A 16,286-nucleotide genomic window follows, 5' to 3' on the forward strand; every position below is an offset into this window, starting at 1 on the left:
AAGGCAATGTTGACAGAGGCACCAGCAGCACACAAACAGTGTCCTAAAAGACTTTGTGGTATATAGTGTTGCCTAACATTCGGGTCTAGTGTTTGTATTGATGCAAGAGGGATAGGTTGTCGCATATGCTTCCAGGCAGTTAAGGCCACATGAACAGAACTACCCTACCCATGATCTAGAGCTTGCAGCAATTATCTTCGCACTGAAGATATGGAGGCATTACTTGTATGGTGAAAAGTGCTATATTTACACTGACCACAAAAGCCTGAAATATTTGACAACCTTGCAGTAGCTCAACCTTAGACAGAGGCGATGGATTGAGTTCCTGAAGGATTATGACTGTGTAATTGACTACCATCCTGGGAAGGCAAATGTAGTTGCTGATGCTTTGAGCAGAAAGTCCATCACAGCTTTGAGATCATTGAATGCCCGTCTATCCTTGGTTCGAGATGGAGCTATTTTGGCTGAGTTGCAAGTGAGGCCAAACCTGCTACAGCAGATTTTAGATGGGCAAAAGGCAGATGAGAAGCTAATGGCTATTATGAAAAAAATCTCAGAGGGAGAAGCAACTGACTATGGGGTGAAAGCAGATGGGTGTCTGTATTACAAGGGAAGACTGTGTGTACCAGATGATGGGGAATTAAAGGCTAGTATTCTAAAAGAGGCACACACTAGTGTATATGCTATGCATCCAGGAAGTACAAAGATGTACCATGATCTGAAGCTTCAGTATTGGTGGCCTGGTATGAAGAGGGACATAGCTGACTATGTGACTAAATGCTTGACATGTCAGCAAGTCAAGGCAGAGCATCAAGTTCCATCAGGTTTGCTACAGCCTATACGCATACCGAATGGAAATGGGATCGGTCACCATGGATTTTGTGAGTGGTCTACCTCTCACCCTAAGAAACATGATGCAAGATGGGTGATAGTTGATAGATTGACAAAGTCAAGACACTTTCTCGCGATTAGGACTGACTACTCACTGGAGAAGTTAGCAGAATTGTATATCAGTGAGATAGTTAGACTGCATGGAATTCCACTTTCCATCATATCTGATCGAGACCCAAGGTTTACATCGAGATTTTGGAAGAAGTTGCATGAATCCTTGGGTACACAACTCCATTTCAGCACAGCTTTCCATCCTCAGACGGATGGGCAATCAGAAAGAGTAATCCAGGTAAACAATTGAAACCAATGAAATTGATACAAATATTGAATTGAAATGATAACAATAACGTGAAATATATGTCAGGTCCTTGAGGATATGCTGAGGAGTTGTGTCATTGAGTTTGAGGGAAGTTGGGATAAATACCTCCCACTGGCAGAATTTGCATACAACAATAGCTACCAAGCTAGCATCCAAATGGCCCCGTATGAAGCACTGTATGGGAGAAAATGTAGAACTCCAGTGTGCTGGACTGAATTGGGCGAAGACAAACTGGTAGGGCCAGACCTGGTGAAACAGGCTGAGGAGAAGGTGAAACTAATCAAAGCAAATCTGAAGGTTGCCTCAGACAGACAGAAATCTTATGCCGACCTGAAGAGAAAAGAAATAGAATTTGGGGTTGGCGACAAAGTGTTCCTCAAGGTGTCACCATGGAAGAAGGTATTGAGGTTTGGAAGGAAAGGTAAGTTAAGCCCTAGGTTCATTGGCCCATATGAAGTCATTGAACGTGTGGGTCCAGTGGCCTATAGGCTAGCTTTACCACCAGAGCTGGACAAGATCCACAATGTGTTCCATGTATCCATGCTCAGAAGATACCGCTCAGATCCTTCACATGTCATCTCCAGGGAAGAAATTGAAATACAACCAGATTTGACATATGAAGAAGAACCTCTACGGATCCTGGCTCGGGAAGTGAAAGTGTTGAGGAACAAACAGATTCCATTGGTGAAAGTGCTATGGAGGCACCACAACACCGAGGAGGCAACTTGGGAAAGTGAAGAGACGATGAGGCAACAGTTCCCTCAACTGTTTGCATCAGGTAAATTTCGAGGACGAAATTTAAATTAGAGGGGAAGAGTTGTAACACCCTCCCGATAACCACTCCGTACATCCTACTGTTCCGGTGACCGGTGTCGGTCCGGACAGCTAGAATGTCCGGAAAAATATTCAAACTAAAGTCAGGAACCATAATTAACTCAAATATTAATAAGAAAAATTTAGTAAAAATTTTAGAAATAAAATACAATCAAGTTAAACGAGCCGGTGCCCTAGCGATGGGTAACCGGAGGGAAGTTGCGGTTCTCGCAACGAGGAGCCCTAGACCCGGGGGAAAAATTATAAAATAATTTTTGGGACTCCAGAGAAGGGTAATTGAGGTTCCCATGGCATTAGAATGCCAAGAAAATACCTAGAAAAATTTTTCAATCGGTACAGCCAATTTTGACCCGTTAAGCCAAACGGAGGGCATTTTGGTCATTTCGCCTTCAGAGGTGAATTTTGGCCGACTTGTCCAGTTAAGTAAATAATTATTATGACTCAAAATATGAATAAATATTGCTAAAAATTAAATTGAAATTTGGTAGAAAAGAAAAGAAAGAAAAAGGAGCTAAATTGGGAATTATGATGTCATGCTTAAGTAATTAAAAATGCTATGGCCAATCACAATTAAGCAAGACAATTAAAATGCAATAAAAATGGATAAAGGAGGCAGAATCTAGAAACCAAAAAGAGCAGCCCTCTTCTTCTTCAAAACGTCTCACTCACCTCCCACACATTCCACCATTAACAAACCTTCCTCACTCCATTTTTCCTAGCTCCCTTCCACTAAAAACCCTAACTACCAACACAATAATTCATTATATCATCTTGGTGATTATTGTGGGAGCAAAAAGAAAAGGAAACCAAGACTTTGAGGAAGGGAAAAATCTGCCCTAAGTGAGGTTAGTGCTACAATCTCATTTTCCTTCTTTTAAATTCTAGTTAGAACATTTTTTGAGCTAAGAAATCTTAAGGAATTGAAGTAAATTACATGTGTTAAGGGTACCTTCAATTTTCAGCAGCCCTATGGAGGATTGAGTTTGATTGTTTAATAAACTTATAGTGGCTGGAAATGAGGGTTAAGGTATTAAAATGCATGGATATTGAACTAATTATGTAATTAATGTTTATGAGTAAATTTAGTTGAACATTAGGGTTTGGGAAGGTGAAATGGTGACTTAGCTTTGGAAAAGGTTAGAGGACTTATTAATGGTCAATTAGTGACCATTTTAGGTAGGTTGACTCTAATTAGAACTGAAAAATGGGATGGTAAAGTGAAAGTATAAACTGCCCTATGGACAGCAGCATAGGGACTGAAATTTCAGTCCCTTTGCACTGCCATAACTTGGGCTGTGCTTGTCCAATTGATGTTTGGCCAATTGGACATGAAACTAGGCTTATAATGGCACATTTTTGCTGAAGAAACCATGCCCGAAAGACCAAAGCAAAAGGGTCAAAACTCAGCCACAATCCGGAACCCTGAAACTACCTCTGCAGAATTTGACCAAATGAACAGTAACTGTTCATTTGGCCATAAGTCACTGTAGATTTGGTCAATTGGTCTGAAATATTTACAGCAACAAGTTAAGACATAGAAAAACAACTTTCATGAAGGAACCTACCCCAAATTATGGCCAGAACCCATTTAACCAAGTGACTCAAGTCACTGTTCATGCACTGTAGATATGGTAAAATTCTGCAGACTGCATATCCGGACAGCCTGGGTTTTTGAGCCATATCTGGAGCTACAAAACTCCAAATGGAGTGATTCAAAAAAGGAAATTCAACTAGACAAAATAGGGAACAACTTTCATGTTTTACATTTCTTCAAATTCCAACAATAACAGTGTCCAATGGAACAGTGAAGTTAGGGCACCAAAACTGAAATTTTCTGCTAGTGTGGGTTACACTTTGAAATTGCAAAAACACTTAATGCCAACAAGTTTTAAACACCAAATGTGGTATGTTGGGAGTGCCAAAGTTGATGTACACATTTTTATGCTAAAAGTCAACATTTTTGTTGACCAATGATGAATAGTAACACCCAAAAAGTTGAAATTCACAAATTGACAAATTTAAAAGTTTCAAATGCCCTAGTATACCTAACAAGATTGGTTTGGATAGTTTGGCATGCCAATAGGGTTCAGTTAGCAGTACTGCATATGGCAAAAATGCCATTTTGTGATTTCATGGCTTTTAGCCATTCTGACTTTGTATTGAGACTTGGCTTTGTGCCTGATATTATTTACAGCTTGTTAGCTGTTATGTTGCACACCGGGAGATGCATATGTGACCGATGGTGTGACGGCCCGAGGTACTAGGTACCCAGCGCCAGTTTACCCGTTATCCAGTCCAGTCGTCTAGTGTAGGTTACTTGGGGCAACCAAATGAATAAAAGTGAACAAAGTTAATGAATTAATGAATATACCAAGATCAAACAAAGAAAGCATACACATTGTATACACATTTATTTTCTTGCTATTTTCTTCTATTATATTATTGCACCACTAAGCATTATTGCTTAGCGCGTTGCTTTGCCACGCGTAGGTATCGAGATCCCGACCGAGCCCAGTAGACCACGCATCGGGTGAGTTCATCCCGTAGATCCGCTAAAGGTCCGTGTCACCTCAACTCCTGCTGTGCATTGGTAGGACACTAGGTGTCATTTTGACATTTTGTAACTAAATGTTGATTTTTCTTCATATGTATTTAAACTTGTGTAATGTATATTGATGTATATGTAAATTATGAAAATTATATTGTTAATGGAAAAGTAAATGTTTACTTGTGATCTATATGCGAACATCACATGTGAATGATGAATGAAAATAGAAATTGAAATGTTGAAATCTTGATATTGAGATTGGTGTTGATAATGGATGTTTGAGAAATATTGTTGAGATTTTGGATAAAGGGAGTTTGAGATGATGGAATAAAAATATTGGAAGTGTTTTTAACAGGTTCCGAAGAACGGTTTTCTCCATTTTTAGCCGGTACTTCGCCGGATTTTCTTTAAAATTTTCGGAACCTTAAATGAATAATACTTTTGATAAATGGCTTAAATAAATTGTATTTCATTAAATTATATGCAAAAGTATGATATAAATTAATTGAGGAATATTAGAGTGTGCCGGTACACCGTGTGGCATTACTTACTCGGGTATACTGTACACGGGTAAGGGGTGTCACAAGTCGTCCAGTATAGGTTACTTGGGCAACCAAACATAAAAGTGGACAAATTTAATGAAATAATGAATATAACAAGTACAAAATAAGTAAGATTACAAATACTCATCGAAAATTTATTTGAAATGAAACATCAATACATTCACTGCATATTTACTTTATGTTATTTATTTTTATTTTATTATTGGCACCACTAAGCATTATTGCTTAGCGTGTTGCTTTTGTCATGCGTAGGTTCTGGAGATACTGACCGAGAGCCTAGTAGACCACAGATTGGGTGAGACCTCCTGTAGCTCTACATAGTGTCCGTGTCACCTCACCGTCATCAATGCATTTGTAGGACACTAGGTTTTATTTTGAGATTTTGTAATTAACTTTTACTTCCTCATATGTAATTGAAACTTATGTAATGTATTTTGGTATTAATGTAAATAGTAGATATTGTGTTTGTGAATGAAAAAGTGAATATTTATTTATGACTTTTACATGATTATAATATGAGATGAAGGATTGAGAAATGGAAATGTTGTTGAAAATCATATTGAGATTTTGATGATGAAATGGAGTTGGGATTGCTGGAAATGATTATTGGAAGTGTTTTTCACAGGTTCCGAAGAACTGTTTTCTCCATTTTTAGCCAGATCACTGGATTTTCTATAAAATTTTCGAACCTCAAATAAATTATAATTTCAATAAATGACCTAAATAAGTTATATTTCACAAGTTATATTCAAAACTATAATAAAAATAAATTAGGGAAGAATAAAAATGATTGAGATGAAATAGAGTGTTCCGGTACACCGTGTGACATATCTTACTCGAATATACTATAGACGGATAAGGGGTGTCACATTTGGTGGTATCAGAGCACGGTTTAGGCGTTTCTGGGCCTAGATTGAGTCCATACCATGCATTGCATTTGTAAGAGTTGAGGTGACACTAATGCAGATCTGTTTGTCTTTGTTATTTTGAATAGGATATGGACCCTACATCACAGAGAGCAGTTGAGGAGGAAGTGGAGAGTCGTGCTCCACCTGCAGCAGCTGAGACTGGGGGTAGGGGAGAACCTACTCCGCCAGCTCAAGCAGAGCCTGCTCAGCCTCCACAGGCCATGTTCTAGCAAATGGCTGAATTCTTCAGACAAATGGCTAGGGTAATGCCAGCACCACCACCACTAGCACCTCCACAGTAGAAATTACACTTGGAAAGACTAAGAAAATTTGGAGCAGTGGACTTCTTTGGCAAGAGAGAAGATGATTCTGTTGCAGTCGAAAATTGGTTGAACAGAACAGGCAGGGTTTTAAAACAACTCCACTGCACTCTAGAGCAAAATTTAGAAGCTACTGTATCTTTGTTGCAAGATGATGCATATGAATGGTGGGATACGGTGTCCAGTGAAGTACAGCCAGAAGTAATAACTTGGGACTTCTTCCTCTCCGAATTCAAGAAGAAATATATGGGTAGTGTATACCTGGAAGAGAGAAGAAGAGAGTTCATTAACCTGAGGCAGAGACAGCTGACAGTGGCCGAGTATGAAAAAGAATTTGTCAGATTGAGCCGCTACGGAAGGGAGATAGTCCCTAATGAGGCTGAAAGGTGTAAGAGATTTCAAGAGGGATTAAATGACAACATAAAGATCATGATCACTGCCTTGGGAATCACATACTTCACCATGTTAGTGGAAGCTGCAATAAAAATTGAAAAAGTAAGAATAAGTGAGCAGACCAGAAGAGAGAGACAGCAGAAGAGGGGCCCGGGTCAGTCTAGTTCATCTCCTGCATTTGGGAAGAAGTTCAAGGGTCCACCTGCACAGAGTTCAGGCCAACCACAAGGTCGTGGTCGCCTCAGGGGCCTGCACCACGCTTTACCCCTAGGAGAGGTCAGTCCACACCATCAGTGGGCAGCTCTCCAGGGATGGGGTTCAGGGGACCAGCCCCAGTAACTTCTGCATGTCCACATTGCCTGAAGTGGCATAAGGGGGAGTGTTGGAGAGTGACTGGTGCCTGCTTAAGGTGTGGGTCAATAGAGCATCAGTTGAGGAACTATCCACGCAGAACTACTACAGCTGCTCCAACACAAGCAGACAGACCTACTCCTGCACCACAAAGGGGTAGGAAATCTGGCAAATCTGAGGCAGTGGGACCATCACAGAGGCCTACATCTAAGCCAGCAGAGAGGCCTGAGAGCAGACCACCTGCCAGAGCCTATGCCATTAGAGCTCAGGAGGAGCAAGATGCTCCGGACGTCATCAGGGGTACGTTCTCCCTCTACAACACATCTGTGCATGCATTAGTGGATCCAGGATCCACTCATTCATACATCTGCATCAACCTAGCCGTAGAAAGGGGGATACTAGTAAGGGAGAGTGACCAAGACATTCTGGTCACTAATCCATTGGGCCACAGTGTAGTGGTGAACAAAGTGTACAAGGGTTGCCCATTAAGGATTCAGGGGTATGAATTCTCGGCAAATCTAATTGAGTTGCCCTTCCACGAGTTTGATGTGATTTTGGGAATGGATTGGTTGTCACGTCATCAGGCAATAGTTGATTGCAAATTGAAGAGAATTTCTTTGAAAACTTCTGAGGGTAATGAAATCACTGTTGTGGGTGAAAGGACAGATTTTCTGTCCAATGTTATCTTAGCCACAGCTGCAAGAAAAATGATGAGAAAAGGCTGTGAAGCCTACCTAGCACATGTGGTGGATACTAGGCAGGCTAAGCCAAACCTGAGTGATATACCCATAGTAAGAGACTTCCCAGAGGTATTTCCTGAAGAGTTGCCTGGTTTGCCACCAGAAAGGGATGTTGAATTTGCTATTGAGACACTGCCGGGTACAGCACCCATTTCCATTGCTCCTTATAGGATGGCACCCAATAAATTGAGGGAGTTGAAAACTCAGTTGCAAGAGTTGCTTGATAAGGGGTTCATACGCCCCAGTGTGTCACCATGGGGAGCTCCAGTGCTGTTTGTGAAAAAGAAGGATGGGACTTTGAGGTTATGCATCGATTACCGGTAGTTGAATAAAGTGACTGTGAAGAATAAATATCTGTTGCCTAGAATTGATGATTTGTTTGATCAGTTGAAGGGAGCAGGAGTATTTTCTAAGATTGATCTCAGATCAGGGTATCATCAGTTGAGGGTGAAGGATGTAGATCTGCCAAAGACTACATTTAGGACCTAGTATGGGCATTATGAGTTCCTAGTGATGCCCTTTGGCCTAACAAATGCACCAGCAGCATTCATGGACCTTATGAACCGTATCTTCCATCCATACCTAGATCGGTTCGTAGTGGTCTTTATTGATGATATTTTGGTGTATTCCAAGACCAGGGAAGAACATGATGAGCATTTGAGGATTGTTCTACAAACCTTGAGAGAAAAGAAGTTGTATGCTAAGTTGTCCAAGTGTGACTTCTGGTTGAATGAGATTACATTCCTTGGACACATAGTGTCATCTGATGGGATTAGAGTGGATCCCAAGAAAATAGAAGCACTGATGGAATGGAAGCCTCTCAAGAATACAACTGAGGTCAGAAGTTTCTTGGGGCTAGCTGGGTATTACAGAAGATTTGTGAAGGGATTTTCCTTAATAGCTGCTCCAATGACCAAGTTGTTACACAAGAATGTCAGATTTGACTGGAATGACAAGTGTCAGACCAGTTTTGAGAAGTTGAAGGCTATGTTGACAGAGGCACCAGTGTTAACACAGCCAGTGTCAGAAGAGGACTTTGTGATCTACAGTGATGCCTCTCATAATGGGTTAGGGTGTGTATTGATGCAAGAGGGGAAGGTGGTCGCTTATGCTTCCAGACAACTAAGACCACATGAACAGAATTACCCTACCCATGATCTAGAGCTTGCAGCAATTATCTTCGCACTGAAGATATGGAGGCATTACTTGTATGGTGAAAAGTGCTACATTTACACAGACCACAAAAGTCTAAAATACTTGCCAACCCAGAAGGAGCTCAACCTTAGACAGAGACGATGAATTGAGTTCCTGAAGGACTATGATTGTGCAATTGACTACCATCCTGGGAAAGCAAATGTAGTTACTGATGCTTTGAGCAGAAAATCCATCACAGCTTTGAGATCATTGAATGCCCGTCTATCTTTGGTTCGAGAGGGAGCTATTTTGGCTGAGTTGCAAGTGAGGCCAAACCTGCTACAGCAGATTTTAGATGGGCAAAAGGCAAATGAAAAGTTAATGGCTATTATGAGCAAAATCTCAGAGGGAAAAGCAACTGACTATGAGGTGAAAGCAGATGGGTGTCTGTACTACAAAGGAAGAGTATGTGTACCAAATAATGGGGAATTGAAAGCCAGTATTCTAAAAGAGGCACATGCCAGTGTTTATGCTATGCACCCAGGAAGTACAAAGATGTATCATGATCTGAAGCTTCAGTATTGGTGGCCTGGTATGAAGAAGGACATAGCTGACTATGTGACTAAATGCTTGACATGTCAGCAAGTCAAGGCAGAACATCAAGTTCCATCGGGTTTGCTACAGCCTATACGCATACCTGAATGGAAATGGGATCAGGTCACTATGGATTTTGTAAGTGGTCTACCTCTCACTCAGAAGAAACATGATGCAATATGGGTGATAGTAGATAGATTAACGAAGTCAGCACACTTTCTGCCAGTTAGGACTGACTACTCACTGGAGAAGTTAGCAGAATTGTATATCAGTGAGATAGTTAGACTGCATGGAATTCCACTTTCCATCATATCTGATCGAGACCCAAGGTTTACATCGAGATTTTGGAAGAAGTTGCATGAGTCCTTGGGTACACAACTCCACTTCAGCACAGCTTTCCATCCTCAGATGGATGGGCAATCAGAAAGAGTAATCTAGGTAAAAAATTGAACCAATTGAATTAATACAAATATTAAACTAAAATGATAATAATAACATGAAATATATGTCAGGTCCTTGAGGATATGTTGAGAAGTTGTGTCATTGAGTTTGAGGGAAGTTGGGATAGATACCTCCCACTGGCAGAATTTGCATACAACAATAGCTACCAAGCTAGCATCCAAATGGCCCCGTATGAAGCACGGTATGGGAGAAAATGTAGAACTCCAGTGTGCTGGACTGAATTGGGCAAAGATAAACTGGTGGGGCCAGATCTGGTGAAACAGGCTGAGGAGAAAGTAAAACTAATCAAAGCCAATCTGAAGGTTGCCTCAGACAGACAGAAATCTTATGCCGACCTGAAGAGAAAAGAAATAGAATACACAGTTGGCGACAAAGTGTTCCTCAAGGTGTTACCATGGAAGAAAGTACTGAGGTTTGGAAGAAAAGGTAAGTTGAGCCCTAGGTTCATTGGCCCATATGAAGTCATTGAACGTGTGGGACCAGTAGCCTACAAGCTAGCTTTACCACCAGAGCTGGACAAGATCCACAATGTGTTCCACGTGTCTATGTTAAGAAGATACCGCTCAGATCCTTCACATGTCATCTCTAGGAAAGAAATTAAAGTACAACCGGATTTGACATATGAAGAAGAACCCATACGGATTTTGGCTCGGGAAGTGAAAGAGTTAAGAAATAAGCAGATTCCATTGGTGAAAGTGCTTTGGAGGCACAACAACATCGAGGAGGCAACTTGGGAAAGTGAAGAGACGATGAGGCAACAGTTCCCTCAACTGTTTGCATCAAGTAAATTTCGAGGACGAAATTTAAATTAGAGGGGAAGAGTTATAACACCCTCCTTGTAGCAACCCCGTACATTCTACTGTTCCGGTGACCAGTGTCAGTCCGGACAGCTAGAACGTTCGGAAAAATATTTAAACTAAAGTGAGGAACCATAATTAACTCAAATATTAATAAGAAAAATTTAGGAAAAATTTTAGAAATAAAATACAACCAAGTTAAATGAGCCGGTGCCCTAGCGATGGGTAACCTAGTGGGAAGTTGCGGTTCTCGCAACTAGGAGCCCTAGACCCGGGGAAAAATTCATAAAATAATTTTTGGGACTCCAGAGAAGGGTCATTGAGGTTCCTATGGCATTAGAATACTAAGAAAATATTTAGAAAAATTTTTCAATCGGCACAGACAATTTTGACCCGTTAAGCCAAACAGAGGGCATTTTGGTCATTTCGCCTTCAGAGGCGATTTTTGGCCGACTTGTCCAGTTAAGTAAATAATTATTATGATCTAAAATATGAATAAATATTGCTGAAAATTGAAGTGAAAATGAGTAGAAAAGAAAAGAAAAGAAAAATGAAATAAATTGAGAATAATGACATCACATGATGTCATTGCAATGCCCTCCACCAATCAAATTTCAACAAGCACTTCAAAAGGAGATAATTGAGACAAAAGTTGAAAACAAATCTGCATCTTCCTCTCCTAAACCAGCCGGCAGCCACCTCTCCCATTTCCACCATTGTTATCTTTCATTACACCTTACTAACTTTGAATTTTTCACCATAAAATCCCTACCTTCCTTCATAAAAATTTAATATTACATCTTGAGCAAGCGTTTGGCTGCCAAGAAAAGCCAAGAAAGAGAAGGAAAAATTGAAGTTAGCTAAGGAAATATTCTGCTCAAAGAGGTTAGTGCCATCTTTCTCCTTCTTCCTTTGGATATTCATGTTAAAACATTAAGTTAGGTTAGGAAATTGTGGAATTGAAGAAAATTAAACATGCTAGGGTAAATGGTGAATTTCGGCAGCCTATTGGGGGTGATGATTTTGATTGTTTTGATGGGCTTAGAGTGGACTAGAGATGGTGTTTAAAGTGTATATATATATATATATATATATATATATATATATATATATAATGAATTAGTGTGTTTAACTAAGGTGTGTGGTGTGAATTGATATGGGGAATTAGGGTTTTGGAGAGAAACTTGGACTTTGCTTATGTAATGGTGAATGAACATTTTAATGGTCAATTAGTGACCATTTGAGGTAAGTTGACCATAACTTAGAGTGAATTATAGCATTACAAACTGATTTGGTATGCTGCCTAGAGAAACCAGCAGGGTGGCTGTGAGTCCAGCCTGTTTGGACAGCCATAACTTGGGCTGTGTAGGTTCAATTGGTGTTTGGCCAATTGGACATGAAACTAGACACATAATGGCACAATTTTGGTGACGAAACCATGCTCAAAAGACCAAAGCAAGTGGACCAAAAACTTGCCCCAATCCGGATGTCCTGCCACCAGATTCTGTAGAATGACCAAATGAACAGTGATTGTTCATTTGGCCATAACTCATTGTAGAATGGCCCAATTGACCTGAAATTTGTACAGCAACAAGTTAAGATATAGAACAATAACTTTCATGAAGAAACATACCCCAAATTATGACCATAACCTATCCAACAAGGCAATTGCATTCACTGTTCACTGCACTGTAGATATGGTCAGTTCTGAAATTTTTCAATCCAGCCAGTTGTGGTTTCTATACCATAACTTGAGCTACAAAACTCCAAGTGGAGTGATTCAAAAAAAATAAATTCAACTAGAGAAAATAAGGAACAACTTTCATGTTTATCATTTTCTCAAATTCCCACTGCAACAGTAACTAATGGAACAGTAAATTTAGGGTATAAAAAACTGAAAATTCTGCTCCATTAGTTTTAAGCTTAGAAATGTTATTGGTGATTAATGCCAACAAGTTTTGAATGCACAATGTGGTATGTTGGGAGTGTTAAAACCAATGTACCTATTTTCTATGCAAAAGTCAACATTTTTGTTAACTAATGAAGTGAATAGTAACACCAAAGCTTGAAATTCAAAAATTAGAAAATTCAAAAGTATCAAATGCCCTAGTATACCTAACAAGATTGGTTTGGATAGTTTGGCATGCCAATAGGGTTCAGTTAGCAGTACTGCACATGGCATTATGCCATTCTGTGATTTCATGGCTTTTAGCCATTTTGACATTGTGTTGAGACTTGGCCTTGTGCCTAATGTTATTTGACTTATTAGCTCGTTGCACACCGGGAGATACATATGTGACCGATGGTGTGACGGCCCGAGGTACTTGATACCTAGTGCCAGTTTACCCGTTTATCTAGTCCAGTCATCCAGTATAGGTTACTTGGGCAACCGAACATAAAAGTGGACAAATTTAATGAAATAATGAATATAACAAGTACAAAATAAGTAAGATTACAAATACTCATCGAAAATTTATTTAAAATGAAACATCAATACATTCACTGCATATTTACTTTATGTTATTTATTTTTATTTTATTATTGGCACCACTAAGCATTATTGCTTAGTGCGTTGCTTTTGCCATGCGTAGGTTCCGAGATCTCGAGAGCCCAGTAGACCACAGACTGGGTGAGACCTCCTGCAGCTCTGCATAGTGTCCGTGTCACCTCACTGTCATCAGTGCATTGGTAGGACACTAGGTTTTATTTTGAGATTTTGTAATTAACTTTTACTTCCTCGTATGTAATTGAAACTTATGTAATGTATTTTGGTATTAATGTAAATAGTAGATATTGTGTTTGTGAATGAAAAAGTGAATATTTATTTATGACTTTTACATGATTATAATATGAGATGAAGGATTGAGAAATGGAAATGTTGTTGAAAATCATATTGAGATTTTGATGATGAAATGGAGTTGGGATTGCTGGAAATGATTATTGGAAGTGTTTTTCACAGGTTCCGAAGAACTATTTTCTCCATTTTTAGCCGGTACTCTGCCGGATTTTCTATAAAATTTTCAAACCTCAAATAAATTATAATTTCAATAAATGACCTAAATAAGTTATATTTCACAAGTTATATTCAAAACTATAATAAAAATAAATTAGGGAAGAATAAAAATGATTGAGATGAAATAGAGTGTTCCGGTACACCGTGTGACATATCTTACTCGGATATACTGTAGACGGGTAAGGGGTGTCACAGGGTTTGTTTCAAAGCTACCTGTGCATGTTTTAACTATGGAGGGAGCGGACATTTCGCTAAGGATTGCACTAGTCCGCGTCGGTCTGGACCTTCTGCTACATCTGAGGGATTAGCCCAAGTCTCTGCACCTAGAGGATCACAGTCAGCTACTAGAGGTAGAGGCAGAGGTAGGAGTCCTGGTAACACTCCTGGAAGTCAAAGCATTGTCAACCAGCCAGTACCCAGTGACACACGAGTCAGGGTGTATACCATGCGTCAGAGGGAAGAGGCTGAAACATCATACGTTGTAGCTGGTAATTTTTCCATCCTTGACCAAGATGTACATGTGTTATTTGATCCTGGCTCCACACATTCGTATGTTAGTGCTAGTGTGATGTGTTCTACTGCTATTCAGTGTGTACCAATGGACTATGATGTGCTAGTAACTAGTCCATTAGGCCAGGAGGTCAGGGTAAATATGCTATATAGGGACTGTCCTTTGGTGATCTAAGGACATACTTTTCTATCTGATTTAATTGAAATGCCCTTCAGAGATTATGACATTATCTTGGGCATGGATAGGTTAGCCAGGCATCATGCAATGATTGACTGTAGACTGAAGACAGTCACTTTTGGTCTTCCTCAGTATGGTGATGTAGTAATACATGGGGAGAGACAGTTATTACCGTCAAACATCATTTCAACTGCACTGGCCTAGAAAATGATTAAGAAAGGGTGTGAGGCGTACTTGGCACATGTGATAGATACCCAAGTGGGGAGTCCAGCACTGAGGGACATTCCTACTGTATGTGACTTTCTGGATGTGTTTCCTGATGAATTGCCAGGATTACCTCCAGAAAGAGAAGTGCAGTTTGAAATTGATGTTATGCCTGGTGTGGACCCAATCTCCATAACACCATATAGAATGGCACCTGCAGAACTAAAAGATTTGAAAGTGCAGTTGCAAGAGCTGCTTGAAAAGGGCTTTATCCGCCCTAGTGTGTCACCTTGGGGAGTGCCAGTATTGTTTGTTAAGAAGAAGGATGGCACTCTTCGGTTATGCATTGACTATCGGCAGTTGAATAAGGTGACAATAAAGAACAGATACCCATTGCCCTGCATTGATGACTTTTTTGATCAGTTGAGGGGTGCAACTGTGTTCTCCAAAATTGACCTGAGATCAGGCTATTATCAGCTGAAAGTACAAGAGCAGAGTATACCTAAAACTGCCTTCAGAACCCGCTATGGCCATTATGAGTTCTTGGTCATGCCATTCGGGTTAACTAATGCTCCGGCTGCTTTTATGAATCTGATGAACACTATCTTCATACCATACCTCGATCAGTTTGTTGTGGTATTTATTGATGATATATTGGTCTATTCGAGGAATGCAGAAGAGCATGATAGACATCTGCGGATTGTACTACAAACTTTGAGAGAGAAACAGCTATACGCCAAATTGTCGAAATGTGAATTTTGGCTGAAGGAGATATCCTTTTTAGGGCACATAGTATCAGCAGAGGGTATTAAGGTAGATCCTAGCAAGATTGAAGCTGTCCTTAATTGTAAGCCACCCAGAAATGTCACGGAGATTCACAGTTTTCTGGGGTTAGCTGGATACTACCATCGATTTGTAAAGGGATTCTCCATGTTGGCATCTCCATTGACCAAGCTACTTAGAAAGGATGTGAAATTTCAGTGGACGGACAAATGCCAGCAAAGTTTTGATGATTTGAAGAGATGTTTGACAAAGGCTCCAGTCCTGACTTTACCTACACCGGGTAAAGAATATACAATTTACAGCGATGCTTCTCATAATGGGTTAGGTTGTGTGTTGATGTAAGATCGAAATGTTATTGCCTATGCATCACGCCAGCTAAAACCGCATGAGAGGAATTATCCAACACATGATTTGGAGCTTGCAGCTATTGTGTTTGCTCTTAAGATCTGGAGACATTATTTGTATGGGGAGAAGTGTTACATCTACACAGATCATAAGAGTTTGAAGTATTTGGGTACCCAGAAAGAATTGCATTTGAGACAGAGAAGATGGTTAGAGTTGATAAAAGACTATGATTGTCTAATAGACTATCAGCTAGGGAAAGCTAATGTTGTGGCTGACGCCCTAAGTCGCAAGACTATGGCAAGTCTACAGGTTACTCCTTTGTCTTTGGTACATGAGTCGAGATCATTACATGCCAGCTTAGAGATTAATGATGATGGGTAGACAGCAGTTGCATGGCAT

The sequence above is a fragment of the Hevea brasiliensis genome, chromosome 4 (assembly GCF_030052815.1).
Source record: "Hevea brasiliensis isolate MT/VB/25A 57/8 chromosome 4, ASM3005281v1, whole genome shotgun sequence".
Lineage (NCBI taxonomy): Eukaryota > Viridiplantae > Streptophyta > Magnoliopsida > Malpighiales > Euphorbiaceae > Hevea > Hevea brasiliensis.